Raw genomic sequence first — 12,430 nt, forward strand, 5'->3', positions numbered from 1 at the left:
CCCTTCGAATTTCATTTATATTCATAGCATTGCTGATGCAATAATTTTCTAGCCTATCTTTTAAATCCGTCAGAGCTTCAGTTATCTGATAGGATTAGCTAAAATAGAAGATAAGTTATTTGAACATTTGACAATATTTAGCTGATGTATAGAGTAATTTTAAAATTGGCTTACATATAAGTTTTTGATTTTTGGCTGAATGCAACAAAATGATGCCTCTAAGCTAATATACAGATTGTGAGTATTTGGAAATATTCAATGTGTTTGAAAAGTGCTCAGTAGAATACAAATTTCTGTCTCCATCAGTTTTATTTTGTGTAAATTTGCTATTTTTTGCTAACATGCATTTCTCCAGATTTTTGAAAAACTCTAGGATGTACAGAACATCTAACACATTCTAATTATTAAACTGCTGATAAATTCTAATTTTGTATCCTGTATCAGTGCACTTCTTTATGTGCTGCTTTCGGGGCACACAAAATGTCAGTGTGATACTCGAGTTCTTGTCATGCGCGTGTCAATATCCATACTATTTATCACATTGGTTCTTCTGGCTTTTAGCTCATCTTGTTTTTCTTATAAAACAACGTTTTTCACGGTTCCTGTTTTTGAAAACTTTTTTTTTTGCTAGTGAAAGATACTGTCTCTAGTAGAAAGATCTTTCTGGTAACATGAATTTTCTGTGTAACTAATTTTGTTCCTGGAAACCAGTATACAGATTTAGCTCTCTTCTGCAGAGTTACTACTTTTTCAATTAAGTTAAATTTTCTTTAGTAATTTCCTCTAAAGACTTGCCTTTGATCTGGAAGGAAAAAGTTTTGAGTTTATCAATAACTGTAGTTAGCCAAGTCCACCACAGCAGGTTCATCTCTCAGTGCCACCCTAGGAATTTTTGTAACTCTTCAATAGTTTGATTTATTAATAATTGAAATCTATCAGTGACTTTGTATACACTGTGTATTTTTGCCATTTTCTCTTTCAGAGTTCATAATAGGACCTTAAGTTGTAAATTATATTGGCAATCAAAATTTTAATTGGTTATGTGTAACTGCCATTATCAAAAAGCAGGCATTATATGAAATTCCCGATGTTAAAGTATGATATGCCTGTATTATTTTAATACATTATATATTGGGTGCGTGCTCAAATGTACTTATATTTTTTAATGAAAAGAATTCCATTATTTTTTGACCACATTTATTTATTAGTTCTTAATCAAGAACATATTCTCCATTATTGCCTATGCTGCCTTTTTTTTTTTTTTTTTTTTTTTTGATAGACTTCCTCACTGTTGTGAAAGAAGTTTTTCAGATCTTCAAAAAGAATTTGTGCATTGTCATACTCCTGTACTTGAAAAAGTTTTTGTAATGAATGAATTTTGCTGGAGTAATATCTGGTGCAGGGGTTTCCAACCTTTTTCTTGCATCACCCCCTTTTAACAGAACGGTTTTCTTCATCAATCACCTTATATTTATATCTCTAATAGACAATACAATACAAATGATTTATTTTTGTATTTTTACTTTTGCAAATATAAGCAAGTTATCAGACATAAAATTACAGATTCTTATGGCCCAAAAGTAAGATTTTAATTAATGGGATGGCTGTGCTCAGTATATTCATGCAATATTTTTAAATATTTATCATAAATTTGCTTAACTTAATTTTTAAATTACCCTGTGTCAAATTGTTAATAATCTTGCCTTAAATTTCATTGCTTTCCAAGAAATCTTATTTTTCAACGCTTTAGGTCTTCCTGACCTTAATCGAAACATCTGAGCTAAGAAGCACTAAAGTCAATTTTGACTTGTATCCTCTTATACAGCATTACTGATGTATATTTTTCAGTGTTCCTTTATCCTGTAACGTACTTGTATGAAAGACAATGTCTGATAATTTTGTTTGGAGGTTTAACGTATTTTCTCTTTTGTATCATTTAGAAATAACAATCCATCTACTCAATGGCAGATTTTGCAAAAAGGAAGCCCATCACACTTGGACTTTTTCATCATAAATTACAAAATATGCTTACTGGTTTTAAGAAGTGGATTTGGAGGCCATCTGGAATATGGTTTCGTATTGCGATATGCATGACCCCATAAATTTGCTTTTGACTGTACCAGTGCCTTTTGCTAGACATAACATTGGTCAATCCCTTACAGGGCCAGCTAAGTTGCGCTGTGAAGAGACAACAAACTAATTTCTATGAATTTTCATAGGTTTAATTTAGAGAAGGTGCTAGTTGCACTAATTACCTAGGGTGACGAGAATGTTGAGGTCAAGTATGTTCTCATACCCGAGATTCAGAGAATTTTTTAAGTGAGGGAACATTTTTATATTCAGCGCACGAGACTGTGTATCGGAAATTCTAAATGCTCTTTTAAAATTATTTTGTGATATTGCTATTGAATTGAATTTTATGGTTTAAGTGCGAAGAACATGAATATTAATAAATAAATGTGACGCACAAAACGTTAAAAAAAAAAGGCCCCTTTGAGTGTAATATAAAATCTGAAAACTTTGATTTTTTTTTCTTTTTAAAGTTATATTTTTACATCAGATAGTAGAAAATATCCTTTGGCCAGGCAAGGGGTGGGGAGACTTTTCATGGGTACGGTCGACTACTAATTTTTTCAAGGTGTTGCGGTCCACCCAGTGGCATAGGTGTGGTGAGCTAAAGAAAGAGGTCTACTGTAGTTATTATAACTTAATAATAAATACGGAATATGTACTTAACCTAACCTTACCTAAAAAAAACTTTATAATAAATACGGAATTTTTTTTACTCTTTTTAAACTGCATTTAAAGGAAAACGCAAGATACATAATAGCAACCAATATAATAATTTGAAATTTTTAATTTATTTTCAAACAATTCAGAATATATTAAAAAATAATCATTTTCGTCTTAAGTTAGTTCTTGTAGTTATAGCCAGTCTTGAAGATCTCGGTGTAACTGCTAATTTTGCACTGGATTCTAAGTGGTAGCTTGTGAGACGGGAAAGATATATTGTCTTAATTGCATTTATTTATGAAAATGCAGATTCACACAGGTAGTTAGAGCCAAAGAACGATAGTACATGAAATGAAACTTTTTTTAAAATTAGAATACTTTGTTCATTAGATTCCAAAAATTATTCTTGGGTTCTGAACTACGTGCTTTTAGAATGTCATTTTGAAGGGGGGAAAAACTTAGTTTTCATCAAGAGATGAAAATATATATAATTTATATTTTCAGTTATATCTTCCACATCAACATTGCCAAATGCAACAACTGGTTTTAGTCTAGTAAATTCTTGTAAACGTCTCTCAAATTCGGAGTGAAGTTTTATTATGTCATCAATAATAGTTTTCGTTGATTAATGTACCTCCGTTTTTAAGCAACTTGTCAGAAATATTTTTGAAATTTTTTAGTTCTTTCTTCATCAACTGGGAAGCTTTAATTTGTTTTTTAGAGTATTAACAAATCCAATCAATTCTAATATTGTTTGATTCCACCCCTTGTAATTTAAGTTCAATTAATTAAGATGGCTTGTTATATCAGCAACATAAACTCAATCCATCAACCAAATGTCATCTCTAAGTTCAACATACGCTTTATCATTTGATTTCAAAATATCCTTTACCTCTTGTAGTAGGTCCCTGAATTTTTGTAAAAAAAGTACTCTGATTTAACCAATGAACGTCTGCATGATACAACAATTTCCCCCATAATCAGATTCGTTTTCTTTTATTTTCGGCCCGAAACATTCTTCTCTGAAGACTTCTTTCTCAAATTCACTTCACATTTCTCATGCAGATTTCCGTAACATGACGAATGTTTAGAATTTTGCAATAGGATAAAGGCCAGTTAGTGAATAATGTAATGATCAGAGGGGAAATGCTGTCCGTCATCGTCTCTGATACACATAGCCAAAAATCCATTGAGTGTGCCTGTCATTGATGGGGCTCCCATTAGTTGTCATCGATACAACTTTAGAAATTGTAATTTTTTTGTCATCTATGTAATTTTTGAAGGCACAGTGAACATCTTTACCTCATGTTCTCTTGTTTAGAGGTAACATTGTTAATAATTCTTTTGCACTCATATCCTCAAATATCATTTTTATAAAAATGTAAAGTTGAGATATATATATATATCAACTATGTCCATAGATTCGTCAAACTGGAAAGAAAAGTAAACACAGTAATATCTTCAGATCAGAATTCATCATTTCTATCCGATGCATGACAGTTCTACGCGAAAGCTGTACGTCTTTAATTGTGGAAATAATTTCTTTTTTGTTTTTGAATGAATTGCTGGCTTTCAGAAATTCCTTTTTTTAATCATTTCTCCATCTGCAAAAGATTTACGTTTTACTAACTCGTGACTCACAAAAAAAGATGCAATTGTTGCAGGCTTAGATAAAGTATTGGGTTTAATAAGATAAATGGTTGTTGGTGCCGATTATTGCGATTTAAATTGTTTTAACTTTTGTTTACGCAATTCGTTTTTTAACGGAAAATCTTTCAAAACTTCCATGCTATGCTTTTTAATGTTTCCTTTTTTTTTTTTTTTTTTTTTTTTTTTTAAAGTGCCACATTTGCATCATATATTGTAAAGAGATTTTAAAGAAAAACTGTTCTTACCATTCTGTGTTAAAATTATATGTTTTTCTTTTAACAATTGTTTTCGACGTTGTACTCCTCTTAAAACATAACAGATTACTATTTTTACACACACACAAAAAAAGTAACTCAAAATTGTCAAGTTGAATGTTTGAAGAACTTCAAAGATTGCTAGACCGTGGAGCGTGGGCGATGCAGCGAACATACGTGAACCCGTGAACCAATGACTCTGTAACCGATGAATGTACTTCAGCGTCATCTTGCGCTTCTAATGAAGGTACACTGCGAAAAAAAAGGGACACTTCTATATCTCCCTTTCTACTGGGCCAAGTGAAGAAATTCAAATTGCGTTTTTCATATCTCGAAAACGCAACTTAGGAAATATGTTAGATTTATATGTAACATCATTCTAACATAAATATTTTGACACAAAATCAAACTTCTGAAATTTCATGCTAATGTTTTTCGATTCTACGACTCAAATTATGCCTAAATATTGAATTTTGTAAAATTTGGTGCGAAATTTACAAAGAAATTCAAAAATTTATCTTGACGTATTTTTTCAGTTTTCGCCAAGAATAATTCACATGGCGAACTTATTAATTTATAGCAACCTATATTTTCCTTTTCTTTTTTTCATTGTAGACAAGCGGGAAAAAGTCATCGTTCATACTTTCAAATAATTTTAACAAAGTGCGTATTATATTATGGTTTGGCGTTGTTATCGCCCAAAAATAAAGATGCCAAATTTCAAAACGCACCAATATGTAAATTCATGTATATCTTAGAAAATTTTGAATAAAAACTCTAAATATTTTGCAGGTGTGCCTATATAATTTATAAATATTTAAAAATACAAATTTTAAAAATTAATCATAAAAAATCTCCGAATTATATTTGGATTAGGCCTAAATTTCGAATTCTGGAGGAAGGAATCAAGTATTTAAAAAAAAATGAGGTATAAATAAATATATATCAAATTTAATTAAGACTGAGGAGCAAAAATTTTGAGTTAAATTTTTGAATTTGAGTCGTCTTATACTGGTGCGAATTTTAAAAACTTGACAGTCGAATTATGGAAATAGATTGGCATGTAATTTCAGAAAAAGTCCGATTTTGTGTCAAAATACCTATATTAGAATAATGCTATATAAATCTAATACATATCCTAAGTCGCGCTTTCAAGACATGAGAAACGCAAGTTTAATTTCGTCAATCGGTCCAGTAGAACGAATATTACACATATATATATATATTCCCGCAGTGTACATGTGTCATCTACACATTCATTGAATCATTGAATCATTTCCTTAAGTAAACAGAACCCCATTGATTGTGAAAAGTCGATTCTCCAGTCTAGCTGGCGTCGGTGTTCCATAATGTCCACCCCTGTCTTAACCCTTTATGCTCCGACTCGACTTGTAAGTCCCAATTAATATTAAGTCAAATAAAATTAAAAGTCTTCCATGAATTCCAACGGGCCTTTTTACTCAAAATATCATTCACGAAACATTTTATCTTTCAAAGGATTAATCTCAATTTTTCCTAACCTTACCTTATGATGATTTTTATTTCTAGCGATTAATATCTCTTAAGCTCTTTCATTTAACCTTCTTCTAATGATCAGTAGATGGCAGCACTATATAAATGGTTTGTTCTGCATCGATATGGGTGAACAGTTTCGTCTTACGTTCAGTTTAAATGGCCATTTTGCTAAAAAGCTATTAACGTACTTCCAAGCTTTGTAACAACAGAATGTTGATTGGTAAGTACTTTATATATTTTTTTTACCTATTCTTTACGAACTTGTAATTTTAATTCAAAATATAACCAATTCAGTGAAAATTTTCTAACACAACCTGTTTTGTTCTTTCGGGACTTTGAAGTCCCGATGGGTCATAAAGGTCCTGGTGAAAATTGAATGTTTTTTTAATGTATTTTTGTTATTGCATTTTATTATAATTTATTTTTAGCACTTGAATATATTCAATTATTCTGATATGCATTTCTTAATATCCTGATATGCATTTCTTAATGGTTTTTTTGTTTTGTAATTGAGTATTTACAAATTTTTAGAGTTTTTCTCCCTTTTACAAAATACTTTCGATTACTGTTTTTTTAGAATAGTGTATAGACGAAGAAAATGCTTGACGCCGGAAGAAATTAAAATTATCTGGGATGAATTACCATCTGATGTTGAAACATCAGAAGAGGACAGTAGTTCTGACGAAGATTCACCAGAACAAAATAAAACAAATAATCAAAGTTTGAATGCGACTAATATTCATAAAATTTCAGACTTTGAAAGCGATTCAAGTGAAGACACTGAAAGTGAAGAAATGACACCAAAAAGAATTATGCAAAGTATATATTTGTGTTAATGAAAAAAAGAACTGCCTTTATCAATACCATAATTAATTGTATAAAAATATATTACTTTTCATTTATATTTAATATTTTTTCTTCTTCATACTAATGAATGTAATGGTAATGTAATAAACATAAATCCCAATGGGACTAAGTCCCGTGTAATATTCTGTGTTATTACAATAAAAATAATTATTGTAAAGGAATATCAATTTTAGTGTGTCTTTCTACAGTTAAATTGAGCATAAAAAATATATTGCACAAGGTTTCTAAAAATATCATAATTTGGGACATAAAGGGTTAAGCCGTGTCAGCGAAAATCTTGTGATGTTCTATGTCGATAGATGGCAGCACCATACACATTAAGCTCGACTAAAATTGTAAATGAGTTGAGAAGAGCGGAAGAAATTCAGTGTCCGCCGAATAAAAAACCAGGAGCTGTATTCCAAGAAATTAAACGTAAAATTTGTTGCATTCTTGCTTTCACAAAAACTATCCGAAACTTCCAAGGCATGATTTTTTTTGTGGCCGCCCTTAAATTCAGCTATGCAAAGCTGTTATTCATGTTTAGTTGAGAAAGAAATGAGAGTTGGCACAAAGATTTGACAAGCTACATAGCAAAAAGCAATATCAGAGGCCCAATCGACAAATAAAAATAAGTTTGTATTAAGTGAGATTTGGTTTGCTTTTGTAATGGACTTTTTTTAAATTTATTTATTTAAAAAAGATTAAATGATCATTTCAAGGTACCTATAAGAATTTTCCGGGTAAAGGTTTAAATTTAATTTGAATATTAGAAGTAGTTTTGTTGGGATGCTTTCGTACAGAAAGGAATGTTTCGAAGGAAACTTTGTTCATTGCATTTTCTTGTATGTTGACATAATTCTTTTCAGATTAATTGATTAATTTTTATTTTTCCTCGTTTTGCACAAACATGTAGCTAGGCAGTAAATGATTTACGACTTTGAAAACATTTTTGATTTTGCAATTGGAAACCAACTAAATTATACAACTATGTAATTTTTTATTTACTTGTTCAACAGGGAAACCTTGTTAAAAATGTAGTGGGTCGAAGAAGCTATGACGCCATGCACCATCCATAAACGTATGGGTCCAGCATAACTGGCATATATCATTTAAATAACATACAGTTTTAGTGCCCACAAAGTCGCTGAATATTAACGGTTTGACCTAGGTTAAATCCCGGAGAACGAGCCGGCTGCGTGGGTAAATATAGTTTTCCCAACATGTAACGTGGATATGAGTTACCTTAAAAATTCCATTATTATTGCACCTCTTTCATAGATATCCCACGAGTTGGTTTGTATTAATCAATTAACTTGTTACGGTTTAGTGAAAGGTCCGAAAAATCTCTTAAAAATTTTACTTAAATTTTCAGCAATTTGTTTCAGCACTAGGCACCCCAGTGATAAAACGCCACCTAGGTAAAAACTCGCACTAAACATGCCAGGGAATAATTTTTTTAAATAATTCCGATTACAAAGAAAAATAAAAAAATGGAATACCTTGAAGAAAGTGTTACTGTTTTCATTGTGGGGATTTTGTATCCTGGCAACGTGGGAATCGTCACTTTATTTTCTTGAAATAACTCAATATTTTTTTTAAAGTCCAATGCAAAAAATTGTCTTTACGGAATAAATTTAGGATGGAATAATATTATAGTAGGTTTTTTTTTTTTTTTTTTTTTTTTTTTGACAATTTTCCACTGCTGTGTAGAACAGTTCGTTTCAAATATGTTGTTCCTCGCGTATAGGTTAACAATGGATTGAATGCACACAGAATCGATGATAACTTGATGAAATTTATTTTTCCAACAACACTTTACATTCCTGGAACTTTTTACAAAAGTATTCGCACACCTATTTTCAGTATGACAGAACACAAATAATAATTACCACTTCAAATTACTAAGAACGTTGAACACGAGGCAATATAAAGGGCCTCAAATGCGTAAGCTCATACAGTCCTCTCAAAACTCTGAACGCAACTGAAAATTGGTAGTCTCTATCCTCTTATATCATTTTCTCCCAGCAGACGAAAAATTTGAAGCACCTCCGATTTTTTGAAATTGCTGGAAAGCATACAAAACATTTGGCTGAACAATTGGAAATGCCTTGCATTACCTCCAGATTGTGTCCGGGGATAAAATCGACATCGATGGAATATTAAACATTAATATCATGTTTGGAAGTTCGGCCTACCAACATAACAACGTATGTAGCAAACTGCATACTGGGATTAGAATTTTTCTACGGAAATATAGGTTTTCCTTGGAATTCAAAAAATAACGAAATGCACTCTGCTTCTGAGGACATTACTGTGTTTGGAATTAAAGACGAATGCGTTAAGTCCGTCTACAAAATAATAGCTCGAGACGATATCACAGTACCAGAAAGAACAAAATTGGATCCAGAGCTGAAAACAAAATTTTCCACTACGGTATAATGGAATATCCTAAGAACTGTTACAGCCCGAATGGAGTATTAGTAGTCCCAGCACTCACCGACCTATTTGCCAACGTAAGTGATAAGGCAAGTAGGAAAGGTTAAGTACCTGCAGCATGTACACCAATTATCTACGTTAAACGAGTCATAGTCAGTGTCTTCGGAGATCGTAACATAGGAGTTAACGCAAAATGCACATCTAAGCGATCAACAGAAGAGTGCTGTCGAATGTGTCATTCAAGAATTTGAAGATGTTTTCTCCCGCACATCTTTTGAGGTAGGTCGATATAGCATAGTTTTGACATAGGGGATCATCCACCAATCAAGCCAATCCAAGACTCTATAGCTATAGGTAGACTCTATAGGTAGAGTTAGCAATGCAGGATTTACGTATAAACTACATAAGCTATAGCTTAGGGCCCCCGCTATCCTAAGGGCCCTCCCCCAAAAACCCTCTAGATACCCGGAAATAATATTTGGCACTGACATATAATATCTGGACTTATAAAGGGCCCCATATCTCAAATAGCTTAGGGCCTTATCAAATCCCACCCTAAGAGTTAGGAAAACTCCTACAGGACATACAGGAAAGCGACATTATCGAGCCTTCAGCAAGTCTTTGGGCCTCTCCAATCGCCTTGGTCAGAAAGAAGGACTGTTCAACTAGATTTTGCATTCATTATCGCCATTTGAACGACACCACGAAGAAACAGAGCTCTAAAAGCAAGTGATTTTCGACGATTGATTTAAAGAGTGAATATTGATAAGTAGAAGATGCACTAATGACCAAGAAAAGATGGCATTTAGTACCGGGCAAAGAATTTGGCAGTTCAAGATAATGCCTCAAGCTTATCTGATATACCTGGATCATATCATCATCATCGGGAAAACGTTTGAAGATCATTTCAAACATATGAGGAAGGGGCTTCAGAAATTGAAGGAGGCCAGTTTAAAGTTAATTCCTGCCAAATGTAAATTGTTCAGAGAGGAAGGGACGTACCTCGGGCGTGTCATTTTTGCTGAAGATATGTGTACGGATCCAATGAAAGTATCAGCAGTTAAAGGTTGAAGACTCCCCGAATATCTCAATAAGCTGAGAAGCTTCCTGGAGTTTTGCACCTATTATAAGAGATTTGTGAAAGAGTTATCTTCCATCGCAAGAGCACTTCAAAAGCTGACAGAGAGCAAACAAAAGTTCTTGCTGACAAAAGAATCTGACGTTGCACTTAACAAACTGAAGGAGCTTTAACAACTGCGAGAATCCTGACGTATCTTCAGCTGAGCAAACCATGTGCTGTTTGTGTCAAGGACGTGTCGTAGCATACTAGAGCATGTTTCTATGCTAACCGGAGAGAAAATAGGGTGTCCTAAGAATAGAGTTGTTTAGTAAAAGCCATAGTTAAAAGCCGTAGAATATTTCTGCCAAAATTGTTCCAGTGTCGAAGTAAAATATGATCTGGTTAATTCGGTCGCACGTCAGATTGCAACTTCAACATCGTCTGACTCCAACCTATGGAGTGACGAAGACGATAAGAAAGACCAGTTAGAAGACGACGACATTACACCCACAATTTAACCTAATGGAATCTTCATATAGGAAATTTACCTGACGAGACATTTCGATCTATAGCCCTAAGTCGGATAAAATTGCGCTCTTGGGACTCTCTTCATATTCGATGACATCTTATATCGAAAGTTCGAATCAAATGAAAGGCATTCCGATAGCAGCTGATGCTTCTAAAATGCCTGATGGCAACACATACATCCTGATTTTCAGTGATTACTTCACGAAGTGACCTAAAGCATATCTATCCCTGATCAGGAAGTTGTCACGGTAGCAGAAGTAATGATACAGGATTAGATTTCTAGGTTTGGAGTGCCTCTGCAGTAACGCTGTAATCAAGGCAGGAATGTTTTCTCGGTTGCAATTAAAGAACTCTGCGAGTTATTCGGTATCGACAAAACCCAAACGACGCTTTTACATCCACAATCAGATGGCATGGTAGAGAAGTTTAATCGAATCATCCTTAATAACCTCTCTCTGATGGTCTCCAGAAACCAACAGGACTGGGATCAGAAGTTACTTCTGTATTTACTGGCCTGTCCGCACGACTACTGACTATTCCCCATTCCAGATGATCTTCGGTCGTGACCTTCGCCTGCCTTGTGATCTCCTGCTGGCCGCTTTCCAAATCTTCATCGCATGAGGAGTACATTCAAGATCTCCAGACACGATATGAAGTGATGTACAATTTTACTCGAGAGTGAGTTAACTTGGAGACGGAGAAGATGAAGACACGAGAGCTAGAGGATATCGATTCAACGAAGGTGACAATGTACAGTTTTGGAATCCGATACAACTGAAAGGAATTTCTCCTAAACTACTATTACCCTTCGTCGATCCTTACACAGTTCTAAACAGGCTGAATGACGTCGTAGTTCGAATGCGTAAATCATGAAGTTCTGAGCCTAAAGTCGTTTATTAGGATAGGCAAGCTCCTTTCTGTGGCCATAGTACGTAGTCCCCATAGTGTACATAATGTAAAATGTATACTAAGACATTGGTCCTATTTATATATAAATATGTAATTTATGCATTTATTTCTTAATTTAGTATTTCATTTGTATTATTTTATTCATTGAAATTATTGTTTTAGTACGATGCGCTGATTTTTTTCTTAGTGATTTTCTTAGCAATGATTACGTAGTTCACCGTTTTTATCAAGCAAATATTTCATTTCTGAAGGAATTGCATTATTAAAAACTTTCGTTGTAATCCAAAAAGAGAAGATGAAAACACCTTTTTTACACATATAAATGTTGCTGTTATCCTGTCTAGGGATTGTACAGCCCAGGACCTGCAGTCTTTGGGAAGGGGGCAATGTTACAAATTTTATATATCTTTAAATAATTTTAATGATATTAGCGAAATTGTAGTAATTTTATATAATGTAACATAAAATACTTGAAAGAGACGAAGCTGTGCCGGAA

The 12,430-nt window shown here is 33.2% G+C and overlaps 1 long non-coding RNA gene across 1 annotated transcript; it reads left to right on the plus strand.

Annotated features, from left to right (window-relative positions):
* The first annotated feature begins 5,907 nt into the window (after nucleotides 1-5,907).
* On the plus strand, nucleotides 5,908-7,352 carry LOC118184392 (uncharacterized). Its single transcript, XR_004757421.2, has 2 exons — nucleotides 5,908-6,372; nucleotides 6,730-7,352. It is a non-coding gene; the product is annotated as an uncharacterized LOC118184392 (long non-coding RNA).
* Nucleotides 7,353-12,430: the final 5,078 nt, after the last annotated feature.

This window comes from Stegodyphus dumicola, chromosome 4 (genome assembly GCF_044657685.1).
Source record: "Stegodyphus dumicola isolate Sdum_Otavi_A_Nest chromosome 4, ASM4465768v1".
In the NCBI taxonomy this organism is placed as follows: Eukaryota; Metazoa; Arthropoda; class Arachnida; order Araneae; family Eresidae; genus Stegodyphus; species Stegodyphus dumicola.